We start from the raw sequence: 24,870 nt of genomic DNA on the forward strand, positions 1-24,870 counted from the left end.
GGACCTCAGGCCTTCAGTGTTTCTGAACTATAGTCAAAAGAGTGAGGGTTTCATTCTCCTTTATCAGTCAGTCATTGGCTGAGATGGAGGAGGATGGTGAACTCCAGGCTCTCTGCCTCTCATCACAGGCAAGTCCAGCAGCACCAGCAGCCCAAGGGCAGGGTCCACATGCTGGCCTTTAAATGCAAACCACAGAGAAGGGAGTTGATGGCTTTGAGTCCACAGAGCTAGAACACGACGGGTTTGGGTTGAACTCTGATAGTGCCTGCCTACCCTTTTTTCCTGTTCTGTTTCCATTTGAAAAATAATATAAATCTAGTACATTTAGGAGACAGAGGCATTTGATTCCATATTTTATGCTCTTAAATATTAGCTCAGAATGCTCTTTTCCTTCACTAAACTATTTTATGTGCCTTCATTACTCTGAAGTGCCCTGAATCATTTGTGAAAGCAGTCTTCCACATACATATAGCAATACATTTCATTTACTTTCCCAAACCCAGAAGACTTTAATTCTGTCCTACATCTTCCAAATCACTGAATGCAGGAAATGTTACTGGTGTTTTACCTGCTTCAACTATAATAGCTGAAGCTCTTTTGTGTGTGTGTATATGATCAGTCTGAAGTAGAATGCACAGCCATAAGTCATGCGTCCTGGATATCATGAAGCCTGATATAAATACATATAAAATGTAGCAAGCGGTCTGTTTCAGTAGAACCATATGCAGAGATCAGAAAATCACCAAGAAAGAGGGCTTTTCGCTCCTGAGTTCTGGTCAGATTTCAATAAAGAGTAAGCTTTAGGACAGCAGGAAAGTTGCCTAGATATATCCACAATGCTATCCTCAGTACTTCAAACCGAACAGTGCCTGGCACATAGTGGGTTTTCAAATGCACATTTCCTGAATCAATTACAATCTTACCCACCTGAAATATTGTTCTCGATTTTATTTAAACTAGTTGTCAGCATGGAATGACTTCTGCACTCTCTCCTGAAAGTGGGTGAATTTCCATGGTGAGCAATTCCTCTATATACAGTTTGCAAATCATTTTGGGAACCTTCCAAATGAAAGGCACTGTATAAATATACCCTCCCACCAGCAGCCAGCCGGCTTTCCACCGGGGATGCATTTGCATCGCTTATGTACATAGTGTTTCATTTGGGGCATTGCTTTTATTTTTATGACCATAAAAGAAATATTCACAGTATGAACAATAATGTAAACTGTATTCAAGAAGATATATATTTGTATGTTTTTATGATGCAAAACTTAGAAATCTGAAAGAAAAGCTGGCATGGCATTTTTCTTTCCTGTTGCTGTTTGCTTTTTAACAGCGTTCTTTATTATTTCTGAACTTTATGGTGGAATTTTGCTGAAATGATCAAGTCTTTGTATATCATTTGAGAATATGTGGTGGTGGGTTCAAATGAATGTCACTGGCAAAAGGCCTGCAAGATGAAGGGTGCTTGGCTTTACATTTATTCATGTCTGCAACAATAGTTTACTTTAGCACTGCTTTTTTGTGGATAGAGTCCTCTTTAAGGAGAGAATGAGAAAAGTAAGCAAGTTTAGGTATAAAATACTTTCTAAGTAACTTAGCATGATAATGGGGACTTTCACAGATGGAAGAGACTGTGAAGAGACATATTTTAGCCTTTATAGCAAAAGGGGAACTGATTTCATAGAACATTACTGGGAGCTAGACTTGGAATTTATATCAGACAGAAAATGTCTAATGGACTTTGAAACAATTTGCCAACAGAGGTGAATCAAATCCTCCATAAATTATGTATTTACCTACACAGAATCATCTGCATACAAAAGATGACCTGAATTATAACTCCTTAATTTTTACATTTCCATAATTAATTAAATTTAAAATAGATTAAATATCCCACTGCAGACATGTTTTCCAGATATTCTAGCCTTAAGGATTTCATTAAAAGAGAGGAGCTACTCTGAATATTCAGAGTATTTCTGTATAACAAAACATCTAAAAAAGTGGATTAAACAAACTCTTGCTCACTTCACTGAGGAATGATGTGAAATGTGGAAAATTAAACTCAAGAATTTGAGTTCATTTCCTGCATTCACAATTTTCTTTCCTAAACACCAAACCTGCTATTTTCTCACTTGTTACTACTAAGACAATGAAAGTCATTTTTGAAAGCTTAGCTATAGGATAGTAATATTAGGAAATAGCTTTATCAGGTTATTTATGGCTTATATAAAGATGTTATTGTGTTCTTCATCTCCTCAGTCAGAATATTATTGTAACTAAATTCTAATTTCATACTCCCAGTAATACCAACTTTGTTTCATTAAAATGAATTCCATCTTTAAAATATCTTGACATACTTTTTTATTATTAGAAAATAAAACAGCAATTCTTTCAACTGAGAAAAGCTGGAAGCATGGAACCGATCTGCAGCCAGTTTTTACTACAAACCCCATAATGCTTTGGATTATAGCCTACAATCCCCAGGCTGCAGCACCAAACTTTCTGTTAACCATCATGTTACCAGAAAAGAACAGAACATTTGAGAACTATGCAATATGCAAGGAGTCTGCTTGCATAGGAAGTTATTCATTTTTATAGTGTTTTGAGATTTGCCTTTTCCTTTAGTAAAAATGGCATGTTTACAGATATGAACACTATTTTTTTATCCTGAAGGAAATATCACTTTTTCTCAAACCATGTGCCAAAGTATATACTTCCCATGTCAAAGCCTTTTCTTACACCCATCATTGAGTTGTGTAGTTTTATACCCCCCTTTGGAGGGAGGTCAGCTTTATTCAGATTTCAAGATAAGATCACAACACATTGTTTAATGCTCTAAACATCTGCAAATGAGAATTTGGTAAAGTAATTAAAATTCTTAATTAGATGCACCTTGCAGCTGCTGTTAGTCTTAATTGGCAATAATGCAGCTACATTTTGTTCTGACACATATCTTCAGAAGAGTTAGAGAGAGAACTGAAGGGAGGCAAGAGGAAAATGTTCCCACACAGTTCAAGACAGTTCGCACAAAGAGGATCCCATGGCAACAAACAGCGAGGCCCGCAGTTGGCTCTGTGTGATCCAGGAATAGACAATGCTTCACCTCAGATTCCAACAAACACTCTCTCCTGGAACTGAAGAGAAAGCATTCCAATCATCTCTTACAATAGGATTGAAATGGTCAAATGTTCACGTGTGTCTTTCACATTTTTCTAACCTTCTGGATATTCTGCATGCAGCCCATGTCAAGGTAATAATTAGAATTTGCGCTCAACAAACCTACTGGCAGAAGCCTTGCAAATAGAGGACTTGATTTTTGTGCCATATGGATCAGGAGTGGACCTTGACAACCTGTTCATTGCAACCTGTAATTTTACAGACAAGGAAACTGAGGCCAAGAGAAATTAAAGTGATTCCCTTGGGTAATTATGGCTATTTAGAAATAGAAATTAGACTCGAATATGGGATTTGAGCCTACCGTCCAGGACTTTTACTTCTACACTTTGCTTGAGGCAATTAAGCATGTTAATTGTGCCTCCTCTCATTCCCCTGAGATCCAGTTCTTCAGTTAAATGGCCAGCTAAAGGACTGTGGTAGGTGTTGAAAATGTGGGTCCCCACCTATGAGGAGAGAAGAATCTATTTTCTCTATGCCCCTGGCCCTCAGTTTGCTCTGAATTAGAGCCTGAGGGGAAGGAGCAGGGAGAAGAGGACCACTGGCACATAGGAGTTACATCTGGGTGGGTGACCTCCAGGGAAACCTAGGAAGATTTGTCTACACACTAGAACCAGATCTTCCCTCAGCTTGGATTGGAGAGTTCTACATAGCACTCCTTTCAGCCTTGCCCGCCTCCCGTCTCCCATCCTCCCGTGCCCTGAGTTTGACTTGCGTTAGTTTTGCTTGCATTTTTACCTAATATTAGCTCATGTTCCCTTTATCTTCGGTTGTGCTTTACTCCCTAAATTAAATGCAGATACTGTTTTCTGGAGCCAAGGCTGCTTTACCTATTGTTTTATTTATTTATCTTTTTGGTTTATCCTTTTAAACTTTACATTGCAAAAGCTTGTGAAATGCTGTAGAGTCGGGTAAGGTTTTCCAGAATGCGGGCTACAGGTGGTGTATGGGAAAGGTTGCAGAGTGGGGAGAGTGAGGGGCTTGATTGGAAAAGTGTTCCTCGGTCCTTTAACTGCCCTGTCCACCCCATCGTCAGAACCTAACACTGCTCACCATGTACGTATTAACACTTCCCTAGAGTCTTGCTACTCTAAATGCAGTCCAGCGGACCAGCAGCATTATTTATGATGCATGGACCAGCTTATTATAATGCAGACTCTCAGGCCTCTCGGTGAATCAGAATCTGCGTTGTAACAAGACACCCAGGTGACCAAGCCTACCTTCAAGTTTGAGACGTACAGAATCACAAGTGAGTATTGTACTTCCCTCAAGGTAGTATGAAGGACGAGGATCTTAAACTGAGCAAATATCCTAATTTATTTGACCAGTACCTACTTCGTCCCGCTTTTCCCATCGCGACCCCATCGCAGAAACCTGCAGCGAACTCTATCCCGGGGGCACTGGAGGAGGAGCCTCTGCAATCACCTCCCCTCTGCGCCCCGCCCCACCGCAGCCCGCCACCAGCGCCCGGCCCCGCAGCCTCGCTCACTCAGGGAAGATTTTGCTCCTCCCCAAACTGAAAGAGCAGCTGCGTGCAGAGTTACAGCCTGAAGGACTCACAGTTTACATACCAATACAGGCTGAAGCACTTTGCAAAACTGCCCTTTAGAAACAATTATCACCTTGCCCCCAGAGGTTTGGAGCAGCGCTCCTCCCAACCTCGCTCCCTTTTGAGATAAGGATTAAAGTGATATTGAGAAAGGCCGACTGTGTGTGTGTGTGTGTGTGTGTGTGTGTGTGTGTGATTAAAAAGGAGTTTATTCCGAGCGTGTCGATTTGGGCATCGCTCTCTGTACCCTTCCGCTTCCTAGAGAAATGGAACCACAATTCTAAGGTGGCTAACGCTAGACTGGGTAAGCGTTCACATTTGCTGGTTCACTTTTGACTGGAAGGATGGATTCCCGTTATTGGAGACTTCTCAGGTTTCTTTCCCAAAGATTCCCAGGCTACCCTTCTTCTTCAGTCTTCTGAAAACTAAAACTCTCAAAGCGGTGGCGTTCTGTGGATTGGCTAGTACTAAAATATCCATTGGGTGGCAGTAACACTATCCTCTTTATGACTTGCAGCAAACCGGAGAATGCATTCAATCAAATGAACCGATCTTGTAGAAACACTGGAATCATTTATGCATTGCAGTTTCTCTTTCTTCTTTTTGCTCCTTCTTCCCTGGGATATTTTGAGTGGATTGTGTTATTAATCAGGATTTTGTGCTATTTGTGGTTTGCTTGTCGTTTTCGCTCAGGATTTGCATCATTCAAGGCAAACGCAAAGCTGCCTTTTTTCCCCCCACTCTTTTTTGAAAAATCATTTTTGGGGGCTGCTGAAGAGAGCTAGGACCCAGGAGACACCTTCCCAAACAGCAGGGGTTGTGTGCTTTCACACAGCAGTACTGTACAAGGAAAACCCCGTCGGATCTGTTATTGCGGGATACTTGCGAAATATACATAGGATTCTTTCTTATGGCTGCATCCCGGATCTGGAAATTTTACTTGCGGACCAAGAGAATCTGAAAGGCTACATGTATACAGGAGATTTGCAAGCAAGACTCCAATTCTTGTCTTAGAGCTCACAGACTTCCTCACTTACCGGCCTTTTTCCTTCCTCTTTCTTTTTTTAAAAATTTCTTCCCTCTTTCTGCTCTCTCCTCTCTCAGTCTCTCCTTTTCTATCTGCCTCTTCTTTTTTTTTCCTAGTCTTCTTTTTTTTCCTGTTCTGCACCTGGATTGTATCTTCACCAAACAATCGGGCACTTTGAGAACTAATTGGAGGCAGTCTTGTAGGGAAAAGCTGTATGGAATTATCTGCTTTTATGGTGAACTTGGCATTTGTGAATGGGTATCTTGTTCACGATATTAATTGCTAGCAAAAACAAGAAAAAGAACACAGGAGTAAAACGTGGATTTTTCTGAATACGCATTGTGATGACCAGCAATTACCTTACCGACTGATATCCAGAGAAGAATAATTTGGAAGACTGTTGTGGGTAAGGTCATTTTATATATGCAAACCTGTCAGTGGTGTGAGCAAACTTGGGCATTTGTAATGGGAATGGGTGACTTGGACGATTGCTGCATCGCATTGATGGCTGTGATGTGGCCGTTATTGGCACTGAATGGAATAACTGCAGTTGGGTGTGTTGGTGTGTGTGTGTGTGTGTGTGTGTGTGTGTGTGTGTGTGTGTGTGTGTATGTGGGTCTGTATTCTGAGTGTAATTGAAAATAAATCAAAGCAGCACTCTTCTCTCCAATTATTTTGATATGGAAGAATGTCTTGAATTAATTCTGGATACACTCTTTTGTTTGGATCTAATATTTGTGGCTCCTGTGTTCAGGAAGGGGTAGCAGCAGTGAAAGGAACACTTACTGAAGAGCCCTATTTAAAATGAAACGAGCTATTCGTTATTCATTAAAAGAAATATGTTTTCAACTCGGTGCAGCATTCTGCTGCATTTCACAGCCGCAATGGGACCAGGGACATCCCACTTGTCAAGTTCTGAAACTTTAAGGCGATAATCATTGTTAATTGTTACCTAGATTGTGATTACTGGAGATTATTAAGTGTCCTGGGATACTTTTTTATCCACTGGATTATCATAGAGAATGAAAAGGAAAAGAAAAGACTGAAAATGATGATCTAAATAGAGAAGAATAGTTCAGCATTGTTTTAAGTATCACCATAATGCTTTCTTTCTCAAGTTCAATTGCCCAATAATACAATTATTTACCCAATACCCCAAATAGATGAAGCTGTGACCCACGTGCAGGGGAGTTGAAGGTCTGGAAGCAGAGACCATCCTTCCATTGCAATACAGGCAGCTTTGGAAATGCAGGCAATTACACACTTTCCTTAACCTTAAATTGAGGATGTGTCCTATCTGCTAAATCTTTTACCCTTTCAGTAAAAAGTTAGAGACTAGAGCAGGAAGGATGCTTAAGCATATTCTGCCTGGGAAATGGGATAAAAAAAAATCAATGTTGATGACGTGGTTCAGTGCACTGTACTGCAATGCTAAAGTCCCATATTCAGTACCTATGATGAGAAAACTGAGCATATACATGTGTTATAAATCTCACCTGGTAGACTGATCTGAAGGGGAGGGAAGAAGATAGATGGATATGTAGGAAGATGGATGGAAGTCGTGCATAATCGGTGATTATGTAACTTCATTACATCAGCGAGCTTCAGTCAACGATAGTGAGATGAAATGATTGTATGGAGACAGGCTCCATCACCGTGTTAACTTTTGAAGGCTTGTAACAGCTAACAGAGGAGGAGGAGGGCAGATAGAGATTAGCTCAAAGGGTCCTGTATACCCTGAGCTCTGTGGTGAATTTAGCATGAGTTTTCTCATAGTGAGTTTCTGAGGGACAGCAGATCATGTAAGCATTAGGGCTGGACAGGAGCAATTTTAGCCACACCCGTGGAGTGTCAAAATGGGTCTGCAATGTTTCCCAAGTGCCCCACTGAGTAATTGGGGCCGATGATCCCAGCCAAGGTCACATTTCTGTATCCTATGATTGAAATATGTCACCCCAACTGAGTAGAAAGTTAAATCCATTGAAATGAAGGCTGTGAATGGAATGACTATTTGGGGGGTCCTCTTGCATTTTTCCTGGTAGAGCCTGATGCTCATAAAAAATGATCTTTCCATGGTGTTTCAGAAATGAGTGTTTCGTACCTTTATCTTTGCCTTGACAATCCCTTTCTGGGCCATTTTAACCCTCTGGGAAAAGAGAAGTAAAAACCTTCAAAGGCAATGGTATCTTGTTAAATTAAAAAAATAAATGGTGGTTGATATAAATCCCAGAAATAAAGAGCAAACCCTTTTCAAGTTTTACTTACTGAATGGCTTAAAGGACGTGTTGCAGCCGTCTGTGACTTTTACCAGAAGATGAGATAAATGTACTGTGCTCACTGTACAGAAGAGGGAATGTTGCAGAATAAAATGTCATTTTCCCTGATGTTTTATTTGGAGCTGTGATATTTTAAAAAGAAGATACACATCAGCTCCTTTTGGCCTTCTACTGTTTCAGGGTCTGTTTTTTTTTTCCCCTCAATAGATTATATATTCCCTCAAAATGCAATTCTGTGGAAATCGTAACCATGTTGCATTAAATTTTATCACTTAGTTGTGCAATTTCCTCTTTCCCTTTACATTTATTTTACAAAGAAGGTTAAATGACTTTTCTATCATGGAGATGAGGTGATTCTTTGTTTTTTCCTATGGAGTCAGGTGCAGGATCTAGACATCTAGTAAAGTAACTTTGAAAAGATCTGCTTGCCCCAAGTAACAGTGTTGGAATGGTGGAATGAAATTTTGAGTTCCAATATTTGAGATGACTTTCTTACTTCTGCAGGATATGGCTACACATTGATTTATTGTGCCAGTGGATTTAGGTTTGGTGTTCGTATGGCGTAGGAAATTGGATGTGAAGTTAACTCCTGATTCCTTCCTTCAGGGGTCAGGGTAACACTACAGCTGCTTCCAGGCAGTTAGTCTCCAACTCTGTACAGAAATACAATCTGCAGGGGTTTTTCCTCTCCTCCTCATTTGATATTTTATAAATGACTTCCTCAGTTGTTTTCTGTCATAAGCCACATGTATGGTATGTTACCAAACAGGACATATTCTAGAGCTTTTATAAGCTCACTAGGGGATGGAAGTAGTGCTAGAAAGGAGAAGGGACTCTTGAAAGAAGACCCTGTCCGTGAAACACATAGACACATGTAACTGCTCTCCTTTTACTTGAAAACTGCACATATTCACGTGTGGACAGTTTCAGTACCCTTAGTGGCACCTTATAGTCTGTCCCTTTCTTTGGGAAGAGGGTTATGTACTTGAGGCAGGTTATGGCATTTTTCTGAAGTACCCTACGAATCAATAATAAAAGGCTTTACTTAATAGGAAACCATTTCAACATGATGGCAGTAAATAATTAAAATATGGTACCTATTTCTGTATTTTATTGTTTTCTTTTCAGCCCAAGTTATGTAGTTAGATTGGAAAATATTTGGGAAGATGGGAGAAGAAATACCATTTTTAAATATGGGAATTACTAATTTTGTTTCCTGACCAGTTGCTTCAACAAAATCAGGGGATCTAGCTAACAAGCAATCACAGTGTTCCTAAAACTGGACAAGATCTTAAAAGGAATTTTTATTATGTTAGTAACATACATGAACAAACATTGTTATTTTTAAATGACCACTACACACAACATTTTCCAGAACAACTGAACATGTAGGATTCATTTAAGGTTTCTATTTCAGAATCTTTTGGTCGGCTACCTTCTGAAGTGTTTGGGATATACATTGTCTTACAACAGATATGATCTTTGGTGTTTGGCAAACCTTGTGTTTTTATAAACAGACTGTTCTAAAATTTGTGGCAGTGGAAGCACCCAAATGTTGATTAATAAGGTTTAAAAGTAGCAGGTTTTCTGGTAATGCTCAACTTATAAAGCATAATTATAATGGCACAATTTGGGCAGCTATGGATAGGTCATGTCAGCATTTTTATTATTAAATTCCAATTCTCTTTCCATTAGCTGTATCAGGAATCTCAGAGAGGAAGGTGCTCAGCTCTCTGAGACATCCAGGTATTATAGAATTCTGGGCTGAGTCAGAGGACCCTGGGCTGCATTTCAGGCTCTGTCGGTTATTAGCCTTGTGACTTCTGACCCTGTATTTTACCTCTTAATGTTCAAGACAATCATTTTAAAAAACAGAATAGTTACATATCGTGCTAAATAAATGAGATGTGTGTGTAAGGGCTTACCATCAGGCTATGTCTGAGAAATACATGGAGTTATTATTAAGGGTTCCCCAAAGGGGTATGAATGTAACAGTGCATTTTTTCTCACACCCTTACTGTAAATCTTCATAGGCTCTTTCTAATATCAATTACATGGTAGATGGTAGGCAATAGCGTTCAGTGAGTCAGTAACACAGGCAAATTAAAAGCTCTGGTTGCTAACTTTCCCCTCAGTTCTCAGTTCTTTCAGCAGTACTCATATGGGAATATTGATTTGTCTTTAGTAACTAAAACAATAGTTGCTTTTGAATAACATTCAAAGAATGGTAACTGAGGGTCTTGTATGTGAGAGTGTTTTAAGCTGATTGCTTTAGTTTAAATGCCCCTGAGTACTTAGGTTTGTCTGTTTTGGGTACCAAGAGTACACAAACATTCACAAACCAACTTGCTACTACCACTTCAATTGGGTCATCTTTCATCTATCACTTGATTAGCAAAAGCATAATAAGTTTGAATACTAAGTATAATAGAGGACATAAGAATATAAAGATAATAGTTCTGTCTTAGAATTTGCTTGTTGCAATAATTACTAATGTTCTTTAGGGGGAAGCAATCCCCCATGTGTCACTACTTAACACTGCATTTCTTCTCTGTTCTTGTATCATGACATAAATATATTTATATATACAAGAAGGTTAGTGATATGACCTTCCGTTTATGTTTTTAAAGGACTGGATAATCAGGTGAAAAGTTTTTCTATTTTGGGTAAAGTAGAATTGGAAAGTAGAAAATTAACCCAGTAAATAAAAGTAAATGTACGTGGACTTAAAGAACTTTTCTACTATAGAGCAACCTCCTCTTTGTAATGTCCCAGTGTGTTGCATTTTATGTTAAGGATCCCCAATATTTCTTTGATTCAGATGAACCTCATCATGCCTGTTTACCTGACTTTATTGCTGCCTACAAGTAGCAAGCATTTTCTTGGTTTCCTGTATTTTAAAAACACATATTCCTTCATGTCTTACAGAAATGCTTGAGATTTGCTCTAGCAGATTTAGAAAGGAATATTATAGGAATGTGGACAGGCTTGTTTATTTGACAAATTCTGCTAATCACCTTACAAATACGCTTTTAATTTTCACCCAGAGAATGCCACCCTGGAGTATCTTACACTGCAGATAGCTTTCTATCACAGGCCAACCACATGGCTCAACAGACATATAACCCTTGCTGCTTACCCTGACCATTGGCTTACAATGGAAGATCCTTAATTGACATACTTTTTTGGTTTCCCTGTGTAGAAACAATTTTCAGGTGCCAAAACTTTAAGACTCCTAAGGCTTTTAGCTTTAGAGAGAGGATAACTGACCAGCCTTGTGTTGCTTTCCTATCACAAGATCTAAAATTGCCAAGCAGTGAACTGTGGATGAGGCAGAGGGAGAAAGCAAAGCACTTTCAATTCTTTTCTTCTCAGAATTTGTTCTTTCCTGTTTCTAAATTACAACATTAATAGCAATCTTTTTCATGACAAGCTATTCAAAGGCTGTGGTATAGTTACTATGTTCAGATATATAAAATACAATAACTGGTACTTAATGAGCTATTTTGTTTATACAAAGCTTCATGTCTAAGATTATATATTTAAGAGTAAAATTAGATTGTATTTTGTAATACCTCCTAGGTCAGGAAAATTTAAGTACAGTTTGGACTTACCAAAAAAGTTAAATGGACTGTGAATTGTGATCATATAATTATAGACTCTCACTCTTTCAATATGTTTGTTAATTATGTATCTTATACTTTATGTGAATTATAATTACAAATATATCACTGTATAAATAATCATAAAATTATTCATAGGGGTCTATTTTCTCATGGCTCCATCAAAGTGAGTTAATTGGCAGGTTCTTACCTTACCAACATTTATGTATAATGTAACTATGACTTAGTATAGTTATCTTCATCGTTTTCTGGTATAAAGTTCCCCTTTTGAATTAAAAAAATTGGAAGGCTACTTAATCATTGTTGTGCTTTCAGTATCAGTTGATTGAGAAAATGCCTAATAATAATAATAGCAGAAATAAATTACTCTGAATGTAGTAATTATTTTAAAAATGAATTTGATTGTGTATAGTCACAACCAGGCCTACTTATATCTCTGAAATACATTGTTTTTCTACATAGGAAGTTTGGTGTGCATGTAGATTCTACACCCCTTGGAGTAAATCCTGCAGCCTTGGTAAATAAAAGATCTAATGTCTACAGCCAAAATACTTGCATTGCATGTGCATGTGAATCATGTTTATCTTACATACAAAATGAAAAGCAAGTGTATGTGGTGGTGGAATGTGGATCAAAGAAGCTGGATTTTTGGGATAGATAGACTTGGAGAGTCTGATTTCCTAAGAACCTGCATTTAAAGTTCCAACACAGGTAAATTCACATTCAAATTTTAGGATTCAATTATTGTAATATAAAGTTGTTGGGTATTATAAAATAATTGCATTTTAAAGGTAAAATAAAACATTGTTTTAATTGCAGTCAAAATGGAAATGAATTATTATAAACATAGCCAAAGGTGATTACAGTAGCCTCATAAAAATCTAATGAAATTATATATAGTGTATAAAGGGATGCCCCATTAGGTCAACAGGAAACTTTGAACCACAGGAATGAAATTAAGTTTCCAAAATCTCACAAATCATTGGCTCTCCCATGATGCATGATTCTAGTTTCTTGATATGGTACAAGCCCTCAGATGAGTATTGAAGTGACATAGCAATATGTCTTGGCATATTTTTTAGTAATGTGCAGTTTTAAGAAAAATAATAGTTCTTCTTGGGACTAATTTTAGTGCATCTAATCCTTTGGTCTCTAGTTCATTTTATTGACTTATGATCACTCACATGATGCTGCCACGTGGAAGCTGTGGACTTTTTTTCCCTTTATGCACACTGTGCCCTCTTGACCTCATTTGATCTCTGGAGACAATACAGAGAGAGTTGGGAAACTAGGTCACTTGTGGGGCCTCCTTTCCTTTTCTGTACTGTCCTCTTTCCCATTAGCTTTGTGTCTCCCCACCTACAGGAAACTGTTCTTCTTTGGAGCCCCTGCATTTTCCTGACTTGCACACATCCCATTCTGGACATCTCTGGCGTTTAGGACTGCCATCATCGTCTCAGTGTCCCATGCTGCTTTCTTCCTTCCAAAGTCATTCACGTAGGGAATCTTATGAAAGCCTCTTTCAGACACATTTTACCCCTCTTGAAGAGATGGAATTTCATATTTCAGTTCTTCATCAACAGGGTCACTGTGCTTACATAGACAAGAAAATAATGAACCAATTTGTAAACAATGAAGGCGTATTCTTTTTGTCAGGTTTGCCAAGCTGCCACCGCACAGCTAGGAAATGAAGGAGGTTCAGTCATCTGTGCTTCTTGTCAAGAAGTTTAACACATGAATCAAGGTGAATATGCTAAAGGAGAAAGTTTGGAATGATAGCTTACCCCCTTGGAAATACAATAATGACAGTTGGAGAAAATCTGTCATTAATTTTCTTCTGACCCAGAAAAAGAGCTTCAGCAGGCTGCATTTTCATTGGGAAGGTGGATGGGGCTGTGCAGGAGTCCTTTTGTTCCGGCTGGATCTTGGAAGTGTCCTCCAGTCTTACTGGGTAGGCAGCTGCCTAACGTACCTGTGTGAAGGCATGACACTGGCGATGAACACTGTGGTGTTCCCAGCCTCTCTGCCAACTTCATTTCAGAAGGAACACAGCCAGAGGAGCTAAACACAGCAGTAAAAATGGAAAACTGAGAGACTTAGAATGGTATCAGGTATTTTATGTAAACAAAGCCTCATGTGGCCAAGGGAGAAAATTTGAATGTAACAAATGAAGCTGGTGGCTCTCGGTGCTCGGCTTTTGAATACCCCTGTTAAAGCCCCTAATTGTTCTCACCACGACAGAACTCCTGAATGGTACTCAAGAGGCTCCCGCGCCACAGTGTGCGGAGTAGATGCATTCAAGGGCTCTCTGGGGGGTATGGGCTCTGCTGCTTTCCCTTGTCGGGGTTCTCCTGCAGGGCCCATAATAACACAGTCACAGAGCAAGCTGCTCCTGTCAGCAGGGGTGCTCATCACAATGAGCCGGTGGTTTAGCTTAATTAACTTCAGGAGGCCCAGATCCTGTGGGTTTCCTATTGCCGGGGCCCAGCACTGTGCGTGGCATATAGTAGGTCCTCAGTACAGTCACTGTCACTGTGACATGAACGGATGCTTAAGCATTTAGTGACAGCAGATCAGATTTGGATCAGTGTTTTCCCAAACCCATGCTTCATTGTAAACTGAGACAAAAACGGTCGATTGAGGAGAGTAAAAAAGCAAAATTGAGTAATAAATGAGAGAGGATTAATATTAGGTACTTTGTAACCTACAAATAGACAGAGGGAGAAGAAATGGCCCACACCTCCTTCCTCTCTCCTTTCCTTGTTTCCTTCCTTCTCTCCTGCTTCCTTCTCCTTTCCATCCCCCTTCCTTCCTTCCACTCCAACCATAGACATTTGAGTGGCTTCGGTGTGCAGATGCTATAAGAGGGTCTGTATGGAATAGAGATGAGTGATGGCATACGTCTGGGACCAAAAGATGGTTAGTCAAGGGTAGTGGTGAGAAACAAAATCATATATACCTATAATTCAAGACAGTCTACTATGATGTGTACTCCTAAGAGAGGTGTCAAGTATGGTACTGGTTTGAGAAAAGGTCAGAACACAGGCACTTGCAGGGATTAGGAGTGACTTGTTAAAGGAGGTGAGGTTTAGTCAGACTCTGAAGGAGTTCACACTGGTGTGGAGAAGATATAACACTCCAGGTAGCAGGAGCTCAAGAACAGAGTGACTGTAAGCGGGAACAAATGGCATGAGCTTAGGGAAGAGCAGATGCTGTTGTCCTTTGCCCAGGAAGGCCTATGTGGTGCAGCGTGTCAGAAGGTAAGGCTGGAGCTCCAAGTCCCGAGGGCTAGCAGGTGGGAGCCAGTGGAATGGTATTTTAGGATCATAAGGAAAACAGAACATTTATGACCTACTCAGATTTAGGCTTTAGGAAAAAGAACAAATTAGGAGTCTCTATTTCCAGGGTACCTTTGATTCCCAGTTGTGTGAATTTACCAAGGACTCCTGAGTTCCATCTTTATTTCACCTTTCTTTGTGTTGAACCTCTGTTCTTGAACAGCCATCATGAGCTCTCTTCATTTCCTTTCCTCTTTCCTCCTTTCTAAGACTGAAACACTGATACCAGTGCAAGATAAATACAGAGGTCAAAGTTTAAAATTAACAAACTTTAAAAAGCAGAAGGCAACATTCCATAATGGGATGTATCCATGCAAATTCTCTTTTCTTAGTAGGATAAAAAATTTGCTACCCATCCTAGCAAAAATGCTGTGGTTTAAATGTAACTCCATAAACATGTTTAAAGTTTCTTTCTTTATAGTGATGACAACAGCAACTGATCTGAAAGGGACAATTCGTATGGGAGGATGGAGAAGTTTGGGGAAAGCAGCTGGGGAGAAAAAGAAAAGGAAAATGCTTTATATAATATAATGGCAAGGTAGAAATATAAATTCCAAAATGGTTTTATGTTAAGATCATATGGAAGAAGAAAGGTGTTTTGGAGTATAATATTCATTCAATAATACAATAGGATTTATTCCTAGCAAGTGTGAACCCTGTTGTTCACTCCTAATAATTATAAGAACTTTGAATAGATGGAAATCAGAAAGCGAGTGTCCTAAAATTAAAAAAAAAAACATTTTAGCTGAGTTTAAATTCTTTCCCTTGTGAAATACTTTACACTTCTAATAAGTAGGAGAAAAAAAACAGTAGGGGTTGTTTTTTCATACTTTCTCAGATCACTCCATATTGGAAGTTCTAGTAAGTCGGCTATTGGCCAAACATTGAAGATAAAATGAAAAGGAATACAATTTACTTAGGCATAAGCTAAGTATTATATGTATGATCACTAGAATTCATCGAAAAGAACAAGCAACACAGTCTAGCTGTCGTCACAACTCATTTCCTTAGCCCTGAGGTTTCGGCTTCCGTGGTAGCGTGCAGCATATCAATTTGTACTTACAAAAACTTTTGAAGACGGTGGGACCACCAGGGTGTGCCTTGGGAGGGCTTCTGTTACCCTTCTCAGATCTCTGTCAGTATTCCCTTCCCGCTCCCACCATACTTTATGATAGATATTGGATGCTTTCTCAGTATTCTCCAAAGAGCCCTACCGTGTCAGCTGCACCTTTCGAGTTTGAAGGCTTTTCCGGCCACAATGGCACAGGCTAAGCCCTTCCCATGCTGAAATTCTGGAGCTGTCACTCTCAGATGATCAATGGGCAGGAGGTGTGGCTTATGCTGGTCTTTAGTAAACACGGACCTTTGATCTATTAAATGAGCAGAATAGCTCCTCTCAATATGCATTTTAATTGGTTAACTCCTTCATGTGAATGAATGAGAAGTACTATTGGAGGGCCTTATCTATTATAAGGATTGTGTATTTAACATGGGCTGAAGATATTCAAGACAGTTCGTGACATCAAATGCTTATGGGCTAGTGGGGAAGGCAGGAATATTCTATTGGGTTCTCTGTAAACAAAAGGTTTAGTTGCTTCTGAGAGAGGGGAAGAAATTGAGTGCAGGTGTGGTTGCAGCTGAGGTCTCAACAGATCCAATGGGTCTTTCAAAATTGTCCGAAATTGAGTCAAGGGTCGAGGCTTTCTATTCCCACATCAGGCAGTCACTGACTGTGGGCTGCCCCGTGGGATGGGTCATAACCTTGAGCGAGACTGTTTCCTGCAGCCAAGGGCAAATCCCAGTGAAGGACTCAGCTGTGAGCTTTCAGCTGCAGGATGGGTACATGGGCCATGAAGAGGGGGAATGGAAGGTATGACAAGGTTGTTTTATTCCTTTGCCCCTTGAGGCACACTGCAATAATGCCATAGGAAATTACTTAGGAAGTACTGTGTAATCTTAAGTGTTTGTTTAATGGAGTAAAGGCACTAAATATTATTGAGTACAAGGCTTTGCTCCATGTAGTTAAATTTCAGAGAATGTGATTTTCTGAGGAATGTACTTGAATCCATAATAATTACTCCTGTTAGAGGTTACCAGACCCTCAATATTTAATGAGTATCTCCTATGTGCCCTGGACTTGCATAGGGAGAAAGGATGGAGTTGATAATCCAGGACCAGAGTATTTGCTTGGGAACTTTATTCTTCAGTGGTTTATGTGCTTGATTCCAGGGTTAAGGGGAGGAGGTGGTGGGAGGTCAGGGAAGGGGCAAGGAAATGGGGCAGGGCAGTGTGGGGTCAAGTTCTCTCAATTCAAAATATGGCGAGGCAATTGTTTGGGTTGTATGGGACAAGGCTATAGCGGAATAGTCAGAGTTGGGAAAGGGCAAGACTCCATGAAATGAATTGTAGTGGAATAAGCTGAACATAGATTCACTGATACTGAACAGACATAGTGAAAGCAGTGTTTCTTTAGCATTATTCAAGCTGTGGTTGGAACTACTGAAGGGGCCTAGGTCTGAATATGATGAATTTGAAATCACAGAAATAATATATCGTATAGTTCAATTTTCAGTGGCAGGAAGAGATTCATATAAACACTATTCACTTTTATATTATATGAAAATACTAGTTTATTTCCTTAATGCATGGGAAGTGCAATGACTAGATTTTAAAATGCATGCTTCAGCCCTAGTGAGGTGATAGGAGCACCTTCTGTTTATTTCCTGTAAAGATATTCAATCACATTGAATACACTGAGACCAATTGTGCCAGTAATTTTTTAAAGTAGTAGTTGTATTTAAATGGGCAACCATTCATTAAATAATTGAAAATATGAATAGGAATGAACTTAACACACCTCCTTGAAGATATATATAATCTCTCTACTACAACTCAAATAATTATCCATTAACTGATCTTCACTTTATAAATAACCACTTTGAGTATTTTTCCCCTCACTTGACCTGACATTTGACTAGGTGGTCAACCCAATTCTGTTCAACAAATACTTCCAGATTATCTGCCTTCTCAATGCTAAATGCAAGTGCTAGGCTAGAATGAGCAATTTGCTCATTGCCAAAGCAATTAAAGATGTACACTGCTAAGTATTTGAAAAGATATGTCTTCAAAGAAAAGAGTAGATCTCACCCCTGCTACCAGGCTTGCTCTAAAACATAGGATCCATTCCTTCTCCAGGCTTGGCATGTCTTTAGTAATTTAAAACATGTATGCTATTTTTAAAAGACCAGGAATTCAATGAAGAAGATACTCTTTTTCCATTATAATACCCCCATGTGTTTATGGATGTATACATTTTATTTTTTTTCAAATAAATATTATTAAGCTTATTAAGGTGATTTCAGCATCTCTATATATTTACTATATATTTTTTCATTCAATATAACTTCAAGACTCCAGACTCATAAGTTGTTGTATTTTTACTGTTTGCTTCATGCTATTTGTATACAGCACACTTGTCTTTTATCCTCATAGACATAAGTCAATTGATTTTAGCTTTGCCACACAAAGCATCATACCCCTTAAAGTAGGTAAATCATGTTAGTTTAAATTTCCTACTCAAGAGCTATATAGGTAGTATGGGAGATGAGTGATGCCTGTTGGAACAGACTGCATTGGAAGCTATTTAAACTTTATCTACATTTGTAAGTAAAAAAGAAAAAGAATTACTATTTCCTGTTTTCAAGGATTAAATTAGCTTTAATTTCTTATTACTGTAATCTGAAATGGTGTGGGTTATTGCTGTATGCATCTTCCTTAAAGTCTCCCAGTTTCCTGGAATCAAAGATGCAGCCTGGTAGATCTAAACTCATCCTTTATCAGTTTTGGAACTCCCGCTAGCCTAATCTTATTAATTGTATTGTTAGTTTTACTGTTACTATGGCTATGATAACAGAAGTATAAAAAGAACACACATGATAAAAACTCATCATGTGGCTTCAGTCCACATTTTGGAACCTGAAGGATATTAAGAAAATCCAAGGTTCAGTTTAACTTCACTGGAGTCATTAGTTTGGTCACAGACTTTGAAAAGACCTACCTATTATATTTAAGTCCTTACCACTCCCAGAAAAAATTACAGCACCCAAAGTGTGTATTTGTGTATACACAAGTTTATTTTCTGAGACTCTCATAAGGTAACTGGAAATTGTTTAATACTTAAGGATAGTCTCTTAGAAAACTTGTTTGTATGAGACCTGTTCTAATTTTATGTTGGAAACATTAAAGTGCAAGATAATTTAGGGCAGTACACAAAATGCGTTCAGTTCTAATCTGTGTCCAAACCAAAAAGACCTATATAGACCAGGACACTGACCATTGAATATAAAAAGCTTGAACCAAGGACAGCATGACTCCTGGCAAAACTACAAAGGATATGGATTTTTGCCTGTGATATAATTCTGCCTTCAGTTTAAGCAACTCTCTATCCTTTTGACCCCCAAGTGCTGACTGAAATAGTTTTGATTTTTGAATGCTAAGTGTTCCTCACCACAGAGAGGACTATATTCCTAAGAATATAATGTGCTCCTGAGCCACCATTAGCCATGTTCTTTTTTCAACAAATTTACCATTTTCAAAACTGACCTTTGCCTGTCTCCCTAACTTGAATGTAAGGCTAAGAGGATAGGACCTCATCTGTCTGGCTTACCACATATCTTGGTGTCTAGGAGAGCACCTCACCCACAGTATGACTCAGTAATCATCAAAGGAGGGAAAGGAGGGAAGGAGGGAGGAAAAGATGGGGGAAAAAAGGAAGGAAGGATCTCCCCAGGTGTCCTGGTTTCAGCAAGATAATAGGAGAAAGAAGAGTTTGATGGGAACACAATAAGCCCAGCTTGGTAGACATCCGGCATTTGCATCATCGATATTTTGTTCATGACACAAGGTTATTTACATAGTCAAGGTAGTGTCTGTTCCATCCCTCAGGTCAGAACACAGGCTCCATTACATGCTCTAAACTGCCAGGTCAGTTGAGAAAACACCCAGGATGTCAAGCTGACAGTTTAGAACCTATGGCCAAAGGCTTTGGTTACATCAGTTAAGCAGAGAGCAATATTTTAGGACCGTTAATCTGACAATAAGTTTTAAGATGAGTGAGGGAGAAATAGACTGGAGTGTTTATTTAGGGGGCTATTGTATTTTTATAAATTATAAGGTAATAAAATTCATATTTTTAGCTTTGTACCTTTTTTCCCCAGATTTTTTCCCCCTACCTATAAGTATCCATCAAGAAGCCTTAAAAAAAAAACCATCCAATGTTCATTTTGACTCCCTCCCCTCATATTAACATATCCTCTTCCAACTGCAGAAGATACCATGGTATACTAGAACTGATCAAGGCATGCCTGAGTTCCAGTTTTGGCTCTAACAATTACCAGCTGGGTAACCTTTGGCAGGTCACTTAGTTGTTTCAGAGTTTTGGTTTTCAGATCTCTAAAGAGAAAAGAACCTTTAGGGTTATTGGGGAAAGTAAAAATATTTGCAAAGCATATTTAATGCAGTACTTGACAAATAGTAGCTACATCGTCAATGGTAGTCCTCATTATTTTAATATTTTAATATGCGTCGTATTGTTCAAATATAGCAGTTGAGAACATTCTTTAGCTTTCTCATATACTCAGTGGTCAATTTTCCATCCTCATTCCAAATGATCAAGCAGAAAGGATGACCCAGTGTACCGATGCTTGGTACATTTTCTTTACTTGGCTTTCAGGATGGCACAATCTCTTGGCTTAACTTCTATTTCATTCTTTGCTCCTTTTCAATCTCCTTTGCTGGTCTCTTCCATTCCTCTCCTTTGCATGTTGGAAGAATGCCCTCCAGCTCAGCTCTTGGTCCTCTTCTCAGTCTACACTTACCCCTTAAATGATTTCATCCTCTCACAAGGCCATAAACACCATTGCTATCACCCTTTCCTACATTTTATATACCGACCTTAGTCTCCTGAACTCCGAACATGTATACCCACACAGCTTATTTGACATCACCACCTCCTTGACATTTATCACTTATCTTATCCAAAATGGAACTTCTCTTTTCCTACCTAAAACTGATCTCATAATTCTCCCATCTCACCTGGTGTCAGCTTTATCCCTCCATTTGTTCAGGCCAAAAATCTTGGAATCAGCCATCATCCCTCTTCCTCTCTCGTACACCACATCCAAAGTATCATCAAGCTCTCTTGGTACTATCTTCACACACATCCAGTATGTAATCATTTATTACCACCTCTGTTACTGTCACCTCTGTTGGCGCCTCCAACCGTCTCTTTCCTAAATCACTGCAGTAACCTCCAACCGGACTCCGTGCATCTGTTGCTGCCCTTTATAATCTGGTCGCCAGACAACGGCTGCAGATGTCCTTTGAAAATGGAATGCAGCTCATGTCACTCTTCTCCAGGTCTTGCAAAGGTTGCTGGTTTCACTCAGAATAAACGCAATACTTTTAATGGCCTAGAGACATTGGCCTACATTATTTCTTTGACTTTATTTCCCCTGCTTATCCAGTCTTTTCCTACTTTCTTACTCTCTCCATTCATAACTTGTTATTCTTTGAACAGGATGGGCAAGTTCCTGCCTTGGGATCTTTGCACTGGCTGTTCTCTCTATCTGGAGCGTATTTCCCAGATAAGTCTCAAAGCTAACTCTCTCACTCACCTCCATTATTTGGGGCTGTTATGTGTCATTTTGGCATTTTTGTGTCATCTCCCTGAGACCTACCCTGACCACACTCTCTAAAACTGCAACACGTTCACCTCCACACTCCTGCTCTCCTTACCCACTTCCACTTTTAATTTTTGTATGCACTTCCTATCGTGTAATGTTTTTCCATAACTTACTGTTTTATTATGCTTATTGGTTATTGCTAGAGTTTTACCTCCACAGGGATCTCTATCCATCTAGTTCACTAAGGTATCCCCAGCGTTAAGAACAGTGGGAATTTGGTGACAAGTTGTTAAAGGAATAAATATTGTTATAAAATAGATAATAATTATCCATAGCTAATGATACTATCATCAAGATCTAAATAAGATGATGCAGTTAAAGTAATAATCACAGGGCCTGACACATATTAGAGGCTCAGTAAATGGTGGCGATTATGAAGTGTCTCTCCTGGCAGTTAACTCACATGCTGTATACCAAAAATTCGAAGTATTACAACTTGAACCACTTTCTTCTTCCAAATTACAGTTTTCACTAATTAGCATGATGGCAAGAGACTATCTGTTCTCAGTATAGACAAGCATACCCTATTTTATTAGGTTCCTCTAGTAAAGGACGAAGATACAGAAACATTCAGCAATAGTTAATAGTCACACATGTCAGTAAAATAAATCGACACAACTCTTTTTACTTTGTGCCAATTAAACACCATGTAATTTGAAAAGCTGGTGGCAATTAAATACTCTGTAACATGGGAAGACTTTAAAAATACTGCAGTAAGATGATTTACAAGATTATGGAGAATTCCCCAGAAGTTAAAGAGCTGACAAAAAATAATATTTCCACTATGCATGTTAATGAATAACCGTTTTTCTTTTTTTTCTTTTTGTAGATTTCAATGACAGCTTGGATTGTTCCACATATTTAACATTTTTGGTTCTTTTCCACATTTTATAAATAGAAAAAAATAATTGTAACAAAGTTTTCTTATGTGCATCAAAAACGTAGGTTTTAGTATGTGGGATTCAGCAGAAAATAAATACTTAATTTTCTATCCTTTTTTGTGGAAAACTGAAAAATTGTTATAACTGGAAGCCTTTTGTAAGTCAACACAAAAAGTATTATTTCCGACTATTGAATGGATGTTCCCATTTTGTCTCTTTCACAATCATCAGTTGCCTATTCTAATGAAATCCATTCATTCTTCTATATTTCATTCATATAGCTTAGTCTTTTCCAGAGAATTTACAAATGTTTTACTGCCTGCCAAGCCTTGTATAATTAAACTAGATGACAGAATGTGCCCATAGTTTATTCGGTGGATCTCTGACTATAGATGCAGAAGCTTACATTAAGTCAGGGGTGAATGATACACTTTTATGTTTTTCTTCTTCCACGAAAAATATTTTAAAGATTGTTGACTCTGGAATTCACTAAACAGGCAATTTGAGGATAAATCCATTGCCATTTTTCTTATTCTTTTGTTCTGTTGGGTGTTCTTCATACACATTCATTTCCTTTCTCCAAGCTTGATATGTTCAGATATTCACCTCTCCTGCTAAAGTTCATTAATTTTTTCACCACCAGATAAAGGGTCTGAACTGGAAGAAAGAGGGGAAAAGAGAAGAATGGCAAACTTCACATTATTGCCTGGATGCTACCTTAGATCTAAACATTGTAAGTTTCCTTCTGTTTTAGAGAGACCACTTTTTCTAGCATTTTTATTGCCATTTGTGCCTTCTTCATTTGTTACTCCTCTGCTGGTTGTGGGTGGATGGAGTTTGACTATTTCAGAATAGTTACTGGTGGGTGGGTTTAAGAATCTCTAGTGGGTTGATGAAAAAAGCCATGTTTATATAGATAGTGATCCTTCTATTAAAATCCTGAGAGTGAGTAATATTTAATGGCTATGTTCACCACGCACATAGCAGCGTCCATCTGTACAGGAACCGACAGTATCTAAAGAGAATTCCACAGGGACTTTGTGTTCCTGTAAAGGGTTTACTTGCAGGGGTTCTAATCTCCAAATTTTGATTTTGTTGCTTGGTAAAGTTTTCTCTCATGAGGCCATGACATGGGCCTGGTTGCCTACCAGTCTATACAAGTACAAAATGTACCAGATGCTATGAATCTGGCAAGACTTTGCTTTCCTACCACAGCAGATCAAAGCACACTGCTTTAGGGTCTTTGTATGCATTGCTTGACTATAGATGTAATACATTTATGTTTATTAGCTTTGAATCACAGGTAGCTGTGGTACTCACATGATGTACTTAGATGCCAAGTGAGTGCATTCTCTTTTATTTGAAATCCAGTTCTTTTATACTGTGAAATATGGCACTGGTAGAGACCAGTGAGGCTTTCAAAGCACCATTAAATGTAGAGAACACTTTCTGTACAGCCATGCCACCAGAAATAACAAGCCTTTCAAAATAGAGATTTTTGCTGTTGTTCTTGAAAGACCACTTCACTTAAAGTGATATTTAGACTATAATAAATTCTAAATAGGTATCATTATATTCTCATTTTCTGTGTTTTCTGTACCTGAAAAAATGTCTTCGCTTAATCTTTACCACTTGCCTTCTCTTCAGAGACTGAGTAATCAGTGCTGTTCATGACCCACTTTATTAAAACAATACTTCTATCAAAGATGAGATTTGAGTAGCTGCAAAATGTATACAGCTGAATCATAACGTTAGTAAGCAGAGAGCCGGTAGTCAAATTACATAGTTTTGTAATTATCATTCAAAAACTCAACATACTAGGACAATTAAAGGTCTAAATGATTTGAGAGAGCCCATTTAAAAGAACATTTTGCTTTCATTTTATTGGCAACGTTTAAGACCAAAATTTAAAAAGCCCAAAAATGGACATAACTTAGGATGTGCATTTTAATGAAGAAAGTAGAGAAAATGCTAAATGATTTGGAAAAAAAAGATATTTATATCTTTCATAACTTCTTTAAGTGATGCAACTTACGTAAGTGTGGATTTTTTTCCCCTCTCCCTTAAGGAATGAAATAAAGTTACATGTAATGGACAGTAGCAAATTAAGACTGACATTATGATGTGACTGTTTTAAATAAGTGACATATTTCAATTTGAAGCTTTGAATCTAATATAAAATGCACATCGCGACAGTCCTTCATGTAGAAAAGGGGAAAAATGTAGTGATTGAGTTTGGGGAAATTGTAAATTGGG

At 38.5% G+C, this 24,870-nt stretch overlaps 1 protein-coding gene across 1 annotated transcript in view; it reads left to right on the forward strand.

Annotated features, from left to right (window-relative positions):
• The first annotated feature begins 5,393 nt into the window (after window positions 1-5,393).
• The window catches only part of IL1RAPL1 (interleukin 1 receptor accessory protein like 1), a 1,253,736-nt gene continuing 1,234,259 nt past the window's right edge, over window positions 5,394-24,870 (forward strand). Inside the window, exon 1 of the mRNA XM_017672859.3 lies at window positions 5,394-6,159. The gene's annotated coding sequence lies outside the window, so the exon portion shown is untranslated. The remainder of the gene's footprint in view (window positions 6,160-24,870) is intronic.

The sequence above is a fragment of the Manis javanica genome, chromosome X (genome assembly GCF_040802235.1).
Source record: "Manis javanica isolate MJ-LG chromosome X, MJ_LKY, whole genome shotgun sequence".
Taxonomy (NCBI): domain Eukaryota; kingdom Metazoa; phylum Chordata; class Mammalia; order Pholidota; family Manidae; genus Manis; species Manis javanica.